Source organism: Elgaria multicarinata, chromosome 6, assembly GCF_023053635.1.
Source record: "Elgaria multicarinata webbii isolate HBS135686 ecotype San Diego chromosome 6, rElgMul1.1.pri, whole genome shotgun sequence".
NCBI classification, from domain to species: Eukaryota; Metazoa; Chordata; class Lepidosauria; order Squamata; family Anguidae; genus Elgaria; species Elgaria multicarinata.
Genome location: NC_086176.1, coordinates 74626748 through 74640236, shown reverse-complemented (window position 1 = coordinate 74640236; position 13489 = coordinate 74626748). Strand labels below are relative to the sequence as shown.

The 13489-nt window shown below is 41.6% G+C and overlaps 1 protein-coding gene across 4 annotated transcripts in view; it reads right to left on the bottom strand.

The window, feature by feature from the left end:
* Positions 1-1202, bottom strand: part of ARB2A (ARB2 cotranscriptional regulator A) — a 289998-nt gene extending 288796 nt beyond the window's left edge. For all 4 annotated transcript variants that reach the window (XM_063129606.1, XM_063129611.1, XM_063129610.1 and 1 more), the window contains exon 1: positions 1050-1202. The gene's annotated coding sequence lies outside the window, so the exon portion shown is untranslated. The remainder of the gene's footprint in view (positions 1-1049) is intronic.
* Positions 1203-13489: the final 12287 nt, after the last annotated feature.

The following is a 13489-nucleotide window of genomic DNA, read 5'->3' as shown; positions in this document are numbered from 1 at the left end:
CCCTCAATCAGCAAACCAATGACTGAGCTGCTTTCGGATTATGAAAGTAGTAGCCCAACACATTTGGAGGGCAACCAGGTTGGGGAAGGCTACTCTATAGCCATAAAGAAATAACTAGACTGCTTCCTATTATCATTGGTTTTGCAAGATGAGTCAGTTACTTAATGCCCCAACGTCAAGTAAACACCAGCAAATTAGCAATTAACACAGGGAACTTGTGGAGAATCCAGCTGTTGGAGTAACATATTGCCTAATAAACCGGTAGCGATATAGCGCTATACAGCAGGGAGGTTTTGAGATTATTTTCTACACTCTTTTAAGGCACTCAATTAAGTAACAAATACAGAGGTAAGAGGGACAGAGTTAAACAGGGTCGCGACTCATGACAGCGCTGGACTCCGATCCTCGTATCTCGTCGCGCCCCTCCTCTTCCTCAGGCCAACCTTGGCGCCTTTCTCTCAAATATATGAGAGTCGGGCACAACCCCGGAGGCTCCAGGGTTTTTCTCAGGGAGGCAGGTCCGAAAAAAAGATATAGCTGGGCAGCCCTGAAAACGGGGCACGGCGGGGGGGGGGGATCCCGCGGTTTATGAAGGCGCCAATTGGGCTTCCTGTTCATATCAGCCAAACTGAGAAGCAGAAGAGAGCGCGCGCAGCTATTGCCCCAAAGCAGGCACTCTCTTCCCGACGCGGACACGGGGCGCTGCCGCCGCCCGAAGACGACTGAAGAGGGGCGACGAAGCCGGGGGTGGCTGCGAAGGCGTCCGGCTCTCTTCACCCCACGCTCTCCCTCCTTCCTAGCCCGACTCAAGGCCAAGCACGCAGCCTAGCGCAGGAGCAGCCCACGCGGGTGGGGTGGGAGAGGAACCAGAAGGCTTCGCCTGCCCCCGCTGCCCGTCACTTCTGACTCTCTCACAGACGCACACCTGAGGCGGCCGGTGGGGGGGAGGTTAAGCCTCTGCTCTTGTCATTCTCTTGAGTGGAGCGGGGAGAAGGGGGCGCCGGGCGCCGTTAACGTACGCAAAAGCTCGGCGCAGCGGCTGCACGTACCTGCTGCCTCCCTTCCCGGCGAAGGAGGGGGGAAGGGGGCGGGGCAAAGACTTGTTACCGGGAGACGCGCCGCCGCTTCTCGCCTCACTGTTTTGTTAGGGTTTGTCCCGCCCTTTCCTTCCCTTCATCTCAGAAGTAGAGACGAATATCGAGTTCTACTTCCGGCCGCGGGGTGACGTCACGTTGCGCAGTCGAACTGAAGGGTTGGGCCTTCTCCCCCTCCCCCACGCCTTCAGGCAATCGATGCAGAGCGAGACGTAAGCGTCAGGACGCCTTCGCTTGACACTACTGAGCATGCTCAGGTCTTCAGAGCTTGCTTAGAAGGACTCGCAGAAGCGTGCTGCTCGCCCCTCTCCTGCCCACAGTTGCTGAGTAAGCTTCCAGATTATAGGAGTATACAAACAGCAGTATCTGTTGGCGCAGGGAAGAAGGGATTATGAATAAGGGAGAAGCGGCGCAGCTGACTCATAACGTAGGTGATCCTTCGCCTGTTTCCTCGGAAGTATATCCCATTAGGTTTAACGGAGCTTACTCCTTAGTTACTCCAAGTAACTTGCTTAAGAATAAACCCTATTGAATTCGGTTGGGGCGTACTTCCAATTAAACACGCTTAAATGGGGCTGAAATTCTTCTCGCACCTGCTTCAAAGTGACAGTGATATCCTATGCATGACTTAATCCCAGGTAAATGTGTATAGGTTTCCAACATAACTCGTATTAAAGTGAATAGGATTTACTACTAAGTGCATACAGGATTGGGTTGTGCATAAATAATAAATAATAAAACCTCAAGAAGAGTGTGAAAGTTATGGGACTGAGCAGGCTTTGACATGGTTACTTCCTATTCAGCGGTTGCCTTGGCTTTTATATCAATTGACCTAGTTAATATGTATTTTTCTCTTTCAAGAAAACAGACTTACTGTCCTACATGAACCTACTCCCCTCAAATACAGTGGAGGACACTATCCTGTCACCAGGATTGAAGGGGATTAGAGTCTAACAGTCATTCAAGCAAAATACATTTGCTTGGCAAAAGGGATGCCAGCTAAGTGCTGTGGATCTTCTACTCTGAACAAAACAATTGAATGGCCATAGCACATTCCTAAAGCAATAAAATGATAGTCTGGATAGGCTTTTAAGTTGGAAAGGAATGATTGTGCCATTCTCCATCATGATGAGGCAGTCTTTCACAGGGAAAGCCAAAATACTTCAGCTATTAGGCGGTATAAAAATGCAATAAATAAATAAACTCCTTAGGTCCCTGAGAAGGCAGTGTACCACTGCATTCCTTATTCTGCGTCCAGTAAGGCCTTCTCCCTCTGGGAAATCAGCCCAGTGCCTTGGGTCAGCAGAGGGCCTTCTGCCCTGGGGCTTGCCATGCCAACCCTTGACACTAGCCCTGCCTGTGAGGTTTCATTACACACTCCAAGTGTACACCTCCTGATGGGTAATCTTTCTTTTCATAGTCCCCACTATAAATGTCTGCAACACAATAATCTTACCAACTGCTAAGTCCTATACAAAAGGGAATATTCCTATTACATGGATAGAGTTAGGCCACTGACTGCTTCTGTTTCTCTTACACATGTATTCTCTGAGAGTGCCATGAAAAGCACATCTATAAAAGGTGCCAAGTTGCCTTACAATAAACAGCTGCATGTTTTGCTAGCCTGTTCCATTTTGCTTTTCTTGTAGCTTTCCCTCTTTTTTGTCTTTAACTTCTGTCAGGTACAGTGGAATGTGTTCTGAGATTCTCTCTCTTCTTCTCTGTCCCTCCTTGATGGACGGCTCTTCTTTCCCCTCCGCCTCAAAGTGCTGGCCTAATCAGTCTCTTGTATTGACTGGATGGCCTCCTGGCAATTAGGAGGCTACACTTCCCTGTCACTGTCTGTGCTGAAGAAAGGGGTTCTGTTTCAGCCATCAGGAGGTGCCAGAAAGCACAGAATTGCTAGTATTCTACCTGAAAGAAAAATCCCATTGCAATCAATGGCTGTCGAAGCAACAACTGTATTTAGCAGGGAGGCATTGGAGAGGGACCTGTTTGAGGAAGATAATAGCAGATCAACTGTGGGGAAGAGATGGATACACCCTGTCAGTTAGAAGATACACTGAAGGAAAGAAGCAAGTTTACAAGTCAAAAAGCTACTGCATTCAACCCTAACTGATTGGATGTTTTTCTTGTTTATTTTAATTATTAAAATATTTGTATCCCACCCTATATCATTGGGATCTCAGGGCAGCATACAGATAAAATCAGTTCAAATCAACTGTTTATATAATGTTTAAAATTCTAACTGAGAGATGGGGTGGGGGAGTAGAAGAAGGGAATCCACTCACTGCTGCATCACCAGGCTGAAACTGGGACCCTCCTCCCCTCCCAGAAATCATTCCAAGCAATGGCCCTGTAGTAGGAGAGGAAGAGGATGTAAACTGTCACTATCGCCATCTCTTCAGACAGGTTTTTAATACTATTTTAATTGTATAAATCCACCCCTTCCTTTCTCTCATTCCTTGTGTTTTATGTCTTAAATTTATATTATAAACCTGTACACAGGGATTGTCAAGCTGTTTATCTTTGTAAGCTGGTCTAGGAACCTTTTTGGCTATAGGGTGGGGTTTAAATGCTGTAATAAATAAATACTATTGAATAAACTCTAATTGACTTTATGTAAGCCACTCTGAGAGCCTTGTCAGCTGAACAGCAGGATAAATTATTATTATTATTATTATTATTATTATTATTGAATAAAAATTACTATATAAGCATTATTATATACAAATAATGAATAGATGAGAGAATCTTTAATCTGTGCTTTTCAGCCTTTCATGCTCTCCAGATGAGAATAAAAGATTGTAAGGGCTCTTTGCAATAATACTGAACCCCTTTTCTCTCTTATTCTATCTTCTTTCATGGGAAAGCAATACTGGGCTTTCCCTCCCTGAACAAAGATTGTGGGTGTCTGTGTACAGCTGACGTTGGCTTCAGACTGGATTAGTATGTATTCTGCAAACATGACAAATACAATTGTTTGCAAGGCAAGCAGATTGCAGACAGCACCAAATGTCTGCAACCCAATTGCCACCATACTATTGGAATATCTGTTGGTGTTTAAATGTTCTTGTTTTAATGTGTGTGTTTTAATTGTTTTAACATTTTGGAAGCCAACATTAGAACATTTTGCAGGGCAGGTTAATGTACGAACTCCAATCCTCAAAGTGTCATTGTAGCCAGAATGGCACAATCCACGCACTAGAGGGACATATTGGCAGACTTGAAAGAACCCTGAGATTTGCAGATAAACACAAAAACTTTAGGGAAAAAACTTCCAAAAGCACCAATGAGGTCAGTGGCCACAGAATGTTGACTGTTGGGGAGGGGGAATGAAAAACTAGGGAGAAAACATCTTCAGGACAGATGTGCATAAGCATGTAGAGGGACACTTGTTGCCCTCTTATCCAAGGGTTAGTTTCTGTGTTTTGTAAAAGAGAATATTTTAAGGATTAAGTCAGATATTCAAATCTGTTGTAAAATTTAAAGCCTCAGAACATTGACCATTCCAGGTATTTGTATTGTGGTTTATCCATTTCCTTATTTTTAAACAACAGAGATGCTGAAGTCACTGCTTTATATGGTACTTTTAATTGGTTTCAAGGGGTTCCACTTACGGTTCTGCTCATTTTAGAAAGCTAATCTTTGTGGCTTCAATGAAGCACAATTATAGTGGCAGAATCCAAAGCAGACCACACAAGTAGTATAAATTCAGTCCATTGGAAGGCTTTTTCTCCCCCGACAACCACATTTGAAAGAGAAATAATGAAATTTTTCTCTTTCAAATGACACCAACAGAAGGTGGTCAGGAACAAGAAACTCCTAGAAAGAAAGGACATTTAAAACATACACAATTGCCCTTCACGGGAGAGATACAATATAATCTTCTCCACCTAGTTGAATCAAGGGTGTGCTTTCTTGCTCTATTCATAATGGGCATAGAAACAGAAAAAGCAAATCTGCTAAAAATGATAAAGCTCCAACATACAATTGTTCTATGTGTAAATGATAGAAGGTGTTTAAGAATGAGCTATTGCTACATTTTTTTGAAAATGATAAAGACATCTCCCTCCATATTAGTGGCAAACATTTTAGTAATACTAAAGATCTAACTGGGTTTTTTATTATTATAATAGCTGCTAGACTACAATACATATTGCCATCTTTAATCCAACCTGATCAAGTGGGATTCTTACCTAGTAATCAGTTCCATATCATATTTATTGACTGATTTACACTATGGTGCTCTATTCAGAGGTAAGTCCATTTAGTTCAGTGGTGCTTACTCTCAGGTAAGTGGGTAAAGTATTGCATTGCTGCAGTACAATCCTATATGTTTACTCGAAATAAGTTTCACTACATTCAATGGGATTTATGTCCATGGAGATGCATATAGGATTGTGGTTATAATCAATAAAACAAAGTTTTTTTTATAATTCAAGGCTGATACCAGCTCTGTATGCTGAAAAGACCATTGATAAGTTCCATTGGTCTATTCAGTTTGGATTTAACTTTTTACAGTACCCAAACCTCCAGAGTTTCAGTCAATGGGCAAGTTATCTGAACCATTCCCTTTTTCACAGAGCAATGAAACAGGAATGTCCACCCTCCTCTATCTTACTTGATCTGGTATTAAAGGTATTGGCACATACAATTGGGCAGTATGATAACAATGTTAGGAGTCTGATGTATTGCACTCCCTCAGAGCATGCACAGAGTGCAAGCACACGTCAGCAGAGACAGAGGTCTCTAGCAGCAGGCAGATGTTCACGAAGTGAAGGAATACTCAGACACAGCGTTTTGGACTAATCTAAGTTTACTTTACAAATATTTACATAGAGCATAACATAGTTGAGGAACTTTACACAATAGCTCTTCACACAAACTTTCCACACTCTCCAATCACATGTCACATATTAATAGCCTTCTGAGCCAATCTTAGTGTCCACATGCAATATGAACACCGGATTGCATCATCAGGATTGTGTTGCTATGCCTCCAAAAAAAAAAAAAAAAAAAAACCATGGGCAAACGGCCTTGGTCAGAGAGCCATCCAGCTGCACATCCTGGCCGCTCTCAAAGACCTTGAGATGACTATCTCAGAAATTAACCATTTTGTTCTTCAGTTCCAGAAAAACTTCCACTTAGATATGAACACTTTCAAATCAAATACCTGACAAACAATAGAAAGCAGATCAGAAACCTTAAGGTTCTGTTTCATGGTAATAATGCCTTACTCACACTAACTGAGCCTAACTTATCTACCTTAACTACTTTCTGGTTACACTATTAACTGGAGTGCATCAAGATTATTAGATCTAGCTCCAAATGCTCAAAAAGAATTATTCCAATTGGTCCTTTAATTGGACTGAAAATAAAATTAAATATCTGGATTTATTTATTTTATAATTACATTCATAGCTACCCCTTTCCTCTCCATTTTATCCTCACAACAACCTTGTGTGATACGATATACTGAGCATCAGTGACTGGCCCAGAGTCACCCAGTGAGCTTCATAGCTGTGTAGGAAACCCAGATTTCCCAAGTCCTAGTTCAACACTCTAACCACTACAGCACACTGGCTGTAACCACTACACCATCCTGGGATCTACACTGGTTGTGTGGATCCTCTAACATATTGGGTTGGATCCAGCTTTTATTTCACCAGTAGGATTCCCTGAGCCCTCCAGAGCAGATTCACAGAGAACATAGGGGACTGCAGGGGTTGACAAAGATGATCTTCCCACTTCTGTCAGTGGGATCCTCGGCTGGATCAGAAGCCTCTCACAGGTGGAAGGAGCCTGTTAGTTGTTGGGGTTCCAGCCCATTAATCTGATAGCTAAAATAAATTGAAGCCCTCTTTTATCTAGAATAAAACAAGACTTGAAACACTGACAATTCTTGGATTTTACATTATGAGGGCAAGGTAATACAATTAAAGTTAATGTCCTCCTGTGCTTGATTTATGTTTTATGGGGAGCACCACTTATTTCAAGTAATTATTTCTCCAAATCAGTTCAGCAACACACACCTTTTTCTGTTCTAGCAGAAAACCTCAAATTTCACTTTGTAAGATGCAAGGTGAATTTCACTTTCAAGATAAAACAACCTATATGTGTTGCTTTTCTAATCTTCCAAGCACTTAGACACACTCTGATAAGTAATCTCAAACAAGGTAGCTCACACTATAGCTCTTATTTACACCCACTTAATGGCAAAACAGCTTTCAGTTGTATTTTGAGAGATGCAGAAAAGGTAAGTAAGAGGGCATAATGGATAAAATTAATTTATCACTTAAATGTACAGTAAATCACTAATACAGTGTTCAGATCTGAACATGTCCATTTCTTTGCCCAGCTTGGATTGACAAAGGCATGTTCACACACCTGCAGTTAACTTTCAGGGTTATTAAAAACAAATTGTCTAATAGCCAGCAATGTCAATATATAAGTGTGGGGCTCCTTAATCAGCTTCCACAAACTTCACATGGATCACAGAATAATCACAGAGCAGTGGAAACAAGCTGTGAATTCTAGTTTCCTGCACCACACAATCTCAGACACAGTCTGGCACTGCAAAAGGAGTCACTGTGAATTCATTGGTCCCTCCCCAGTTGTTCAAACTAAACTATCTAGGATGTCCATATGGAAAGGAGGGCAGGGCTCTTGTATCTAACAGTTGTATAGAAAAGGGAATTTCAGCAGGTGTCATTTGTATGCATGGTGAAATTCCCTCTTCATCACAACAGTTAAAGCTGCAGGAGTCCTGCCCTCTTGACAAGATACAAAAGTTTCAGGCTGCCGTACTATTGTATTTGTGCAGAAATATATATATTTCTGCACAAATATATACACATACACAATAGGAAGGAGAACGTAGGGGGCGGGGTGGGGGATTTCACCAGCACAGTAGTGATACAGGTGAAAATATACATAAGCTGAAATAGCACAACACAGGAACGTGAAAGTGCCCACTGCTGGACTCGCTAAGGAAACGTAGGGGGATACCACGGACTCAAAGTGGGGGGGGGAGTAGGTGTGATGGAGCTCAGCTAAAAACTTTTCTTTTTCCTAAAGCTTTTAAAACTTGATTTTGTTCTGACTTTATACTGTTAGTTTTACCCTACCCAGTGCCTGTTTACCCTACCCTGTGCCTGTTTGCATTCTCTTCCCCTCCTTATTGTTTTATTATGACTTTATTAGAATGTAAGCCTATGCGGCAGGGTCTTGCTATTTACTGTTTTACTCTGTACAGCACCATGTACATTGATGGTGCCATATATATAAATAAATAAATAAATAAATAATAAGTGACTGATTTTATAGGCTTGTAAATCCAACCCCACCTGTGCCGAGGGACGCACACCACACTTTCTGGAACTGTCATGTGGGCGGGAGCATATGATGTTGATCCAACAGAATACTTTATAGCATGGTGCCCTCAAGGTGTGTTGGACTGCTACTCCCATCATTCCCTGACTGGATGGGAATGATGGGAGTTGCAGTCCAAGACATCTCGAGAGTACCAGGTTGGGAAAGGTTGCTTTATAGAAATTCAGTGGCATATGGCACACCATTCGGGGGTGCTTTGATGACAACTATTTTGCCTCAGAGCAAGAGCCAATATGACCTTAAATCTCCCCTCAGATGCCTTCTACTTCTCTCCATTTTCACCAGGAATCAATTTCCCATTCCCTTTCTCCTTCCACAATCGGCTTTTGTAACAGCTTTAACCTACCTTCTTCATAGAATTTTATGGGGGTCCAAGCATCACCATATCCCACTGGTAGCCCTCCTGTGATTCTTCCTTACCTAGATGAAGGTAAGACTATAGGACTGTATTCACAGAGCTAAAACAAGCACATTGTTAAACATAGGAAACTTCACCTGATAATTCTCTACCACCTAAGGAGATAATGCACTTTTAAAAAAAATAGTTTTAAATGTTATTTATTCTGCCTTCTTCTTTACATTGTTAAAAACTGACATTTTTTTAAACAAAAACAAAACAGTAACAGCTCCTAGATGGTCTTCCAAAGTGTGGTTGCTTATTGATGTAGGATGACTACTATTAAAATCAAACAAGACAAGCAGTCACTAAATCACCAGGAGGTGCACTGAAATAGAAAACTTACCTTTAGGTTACCTTCAGAATACATGTATAATTGCACCTATGTTCTTGAAGTCTCATCGTGCAAGACAAAGAACACCCTCAGCTCTCAGATATGTATTTAGTTGTTTAGAACATCTAGGCTTCTCAGAACCAACAGCACTTTCCAGAATTAGGTTCTAAGCTTTCATGTGTCATGATGTTTGTGTGGAATGGATTTGTATTTGCACTAGTTACTTGATCTTTGCCCAAAAGGGTTATTTCTTTGCCAACAACAAAATTCGAGAATGGATATATTATTTTAGTTTAAGTATTACTCTGCTAAGTCCTAGGCAGAGCTCACTACAATTTCTATTCAAATATATTAAAGGGCTATTTTTTTACATCTCTGGAAGTCACTGAGATAACAAGAATTACCTATATAGGACCAATTTTGTTTTGTGCTCATTATTTCTCCAAGGAAATGACACAAGTGAATGTTACGCATTTATGTATTTTTTGTATTCTGCCACTTATCATAGTCCTATAGGTTTTACATTCAGCTCAGTCTTAGGAATACCGACAATGGCCTGCCAATTGCCACAAGTAAATCATACACATCTCACAATGGTGATATCCATAACCTCATTAATGCTTAGAGCTGGTAAGGAGATACCAGCTTAGACTCAAAGGTGTCTAGTACAAGTTGAAAGGCACTAACACCAGCTCAAGAGGGGAAGCATGATTTCTATCAGTCTTCCTCTCCATATATAGTTAGATAATTTTTTTACTCTGGACTTAATGTTCTTATTCAAACCCCTCCCCCTACACACTCTGATATTTATTATTTACAATATTTCTTTACCACTCAATACCCAAAAAATATTCCAGAGTGGTGAACATAGGTATAAAGAGTAAAAAGAAAGATTTAAAAAGCAAATTAAAATTATTCAATTTAAAATAAAGGACCAGGAAAAAAAGTGGCTAGTCAGTTGGGGAAGGCTTCTTGAAATAGAGTTGTTTTCAGGAGGCGCTAGAAGCAGCCTAGTGTGGGAGCCTGCCTAACTTCCAGGGGCAGGGAATTCCACAGCGAAGGGGCCACCACACTAAAGATTCTTCTTCTGGTGGATTCCAGTTGGGCCATAGGTACATGTAGAACCACCAGGAGCATGCCCTCCAATGACCTCAGTGATCAAGCAGATTGGTAAGGGAGAAGGTGCTCTCTTAGGTATCCTGGTCTTATGCTACTATTTCCTCTCTAGATGGTAATTAGTATTACTTTAATGGGTCTATTCTAAGTGAGACTGAGTCTGTATCCAACCCAATAGTTCTGAAGAACTATTGGGTTGCATCTCCACTATATTATTCTGCATTTTCAGGCTCTTAGAGTAGATCCACTGAAATCAATGGAACTTAAGTTAGCCATGACTAAATCCCATTGATTTTGATGAGTCTACTGTAAGTCTGGATCCAATCCAAAGTGTTTTTTGTGTGTCCTAAAGTGGTGGTGGGTATCATGCCAGGGATGCTGGAAATGATAGTCCAAGTTACATCTGCAGAAAATGGTGCTCCACCAGGGTTCTGTAAATACCCTCCAACGCTAGGGTGACCATATTTGGGAAACCAAAAAGGAGGACACCTAGTGTGTGTGGGGGGAAGCAGCTTTCTGAGTCCTGCAGAAAGTACGTTATTCCCCCGCCACCTTAAAGAACCCGATTGGAGTGAAGGAGGGGAAAGGATTTCATTCTGCACCACCACCATCCACTCCAATTGGGGCCTTTTCTATAATGTCCACGAATGACCCACTTTCCCCTTTAAGACCTCAATTGGAGCTCGGGGTGGGGGAATGATGTGCCTCAAGAAAGCATGTCATTCCCTCCTGCCATGCTAATGGCAGCCTTAAAGAGGAAGGTGTGTCATTCCAGGACATTATTGAAAATTATAGAAAATCCCCCCTGACACCATGGAAAGAACAAAAACCAGGACAAATCCGGGGAAATCCTGACAGTTGGTCACCCTATCCAACGCTGCCTTCTCCACCTGCTACCCCCAAAGTTCAAAAGCTCAATGCAAGCATCTTTGAGCATTCAACCCTATATTTAACCTTTTTAGTCCTTTAAGGCTTGGGACCAAGGTATCTGAACCACAACCACAACCTCCTCCTCCTCCACATATGAACCTTTTCTGGATAAATAAGAGATTCAGAAGCACTTTTTTAAACTGTCCCCTTAGCTTAGCAGGTGACAAATGTGATACAGCCTTTGCTGTGTTGATTGATGGATTTGAAACTCTCCATAGATATATGTGCCTGCCATAGCTGGACTAAGCACATGGCTAAGAGGGCTGCAGCCCCCGGCCCAACTGGCTAGCCCAGATTCCCAACTTTCAATTTTTTTAAAAAAGAGCAAGTCTCTAGACCTTGCAGAACAAGTACATTCCAGTCATTTTGGAGAAATGGGCAATGGTTTTGTGACAAATAAGCCTGCTACCACCTTTCAATGTGTTTAGCCAATGAGTGAAGTCACAGCTATGGTCAACATCTCACCATGGAGTGATGTGTAGAGCGACCACTTACAGTATCTGCAGAAGGGTCTTTCTGGTTAATTTTGGACCCTTCTTTTTTGGTTCCAGGAAGCTGTGTGCACACAAGGAATTTCAAATGGTGGCCTTTCTACTGGCTCAGCTATTGGTGATAGGAAAGGTGTTGCCCTGGCCAATCTGCTAGCCCTCCCACTCAATGCAGCAAGAAAACAGCAATACATCAATTTCTCCTGTGTGTGTGTTTAGCATTTTAGCCAACGTTTCTTTATTAATTGAGTTATTTCTGTGCTTTACAGTAACTTGAAGGCTTGTGCAATAAGGCTGCAATCTGATATGCACATACCGAAGTATGAAACCCATTGAACACAGTAGTACTTACTTCTGAGGATACATGTATAGGGTTTTGCCATTAAAAAACACTATCAGTCTATTGCAACCAAAACAATAAAGAATCTTGCAGTATCTTACTGTTTATAATGCTCTAGCAACACCCCATGCCCCTTCACACTTACACCATATATGCTGTATATAAACTTGAAACTCCCCATAATAGTCCATATATCTGATGAAGTGGGCTATAGTCCACAAAAGCTTATGCTGGAATAAACGTGTTAGTCCTAAATGTGCCATAAAATTCTTTGTTGGCTCTGCTGTTAATAAAGTTTCTTTGAGTTGATGTTCATGCAGAAGATGGAGCATATGGATGGGGCATATGAGAAGCAAGAGGATTTTAATATGCATTATAAGAGTTGGTGTCAGTCTGCAAGCTTCCTCCCCAGCTCCTCTAAAAGTTAAATTCCCAAGTGTGGTAATGGATGCATCTTTTCTCTAGTGCAGGTGCATGTAAATGTGTGCATACAGGTAGCATGCAATGCACTGTTGGGCATATACATGCTTGGGTGACTTATTATGAATATAGTGTAAAGTAACAAAGAGTGTGTCCCTATCCTCTTGGATCTGGTACATTAATTTTTGCATAGTGGTTTCCCCAAATTTTTGGAACCATATCTTTATGAGACACTTCTGAGAACCTCGTCGGCAAGTAATATCAGCTGCTAATGGTAGGTTTAAGGGGTTATTTGTATAGGTAGGTGTACAGGTTCTGAATGTAATAAATGACACAAAAGCACTAATTGAATTCATGTTGGACTGGTCAAGCAGTAGATCTCCTGTGTCCTACAGCGGTTAAAATAGTAAAGAGAATGCTGTAGTGCATTCATGTAGTGCAGGAGCTGGCACTATATAAACCATGCACATAGTGAATGGGAGGGGACATATCTCAATGGTAGAGCATATACTTTACATGCAAAAGGACATAAGTTCAATACCCAGTAACTCCAGACAGGGTTGGGAAAATGGCAGCCTGAAACCCTGGAGAGCCACTGCCAGTCAGTGTTGACAGTACTGGGTTAGATGGGCCAATGGTCTGACTCAGTATAAGGCAGTTTCCTACATTCCATTGGTGTATCAGCAGAGCCATAACTTTGTCTTACGCCTGCTCTATTTTCTTTTCTTAGAAGTTATATGCAGCATAAAATGTGATATTTCATCCCCTCTCAGGAGAAAATTGGTCTTTTCTCTAATATATCTTTTATCTTCCTGTGTTTTTCATCTAACAAGTGACATTTTTCAAAAGTTCCATAGAAGGAGGTTTTAGCAATTTGTCATTGATAGGATTTACTGGAGGTAAAGACCAATGATGTTGGGTTAGACTGAGTCTGCCAGCTGAGAAGAAAATAGAATGTTTCTGCAAGGGGAAACT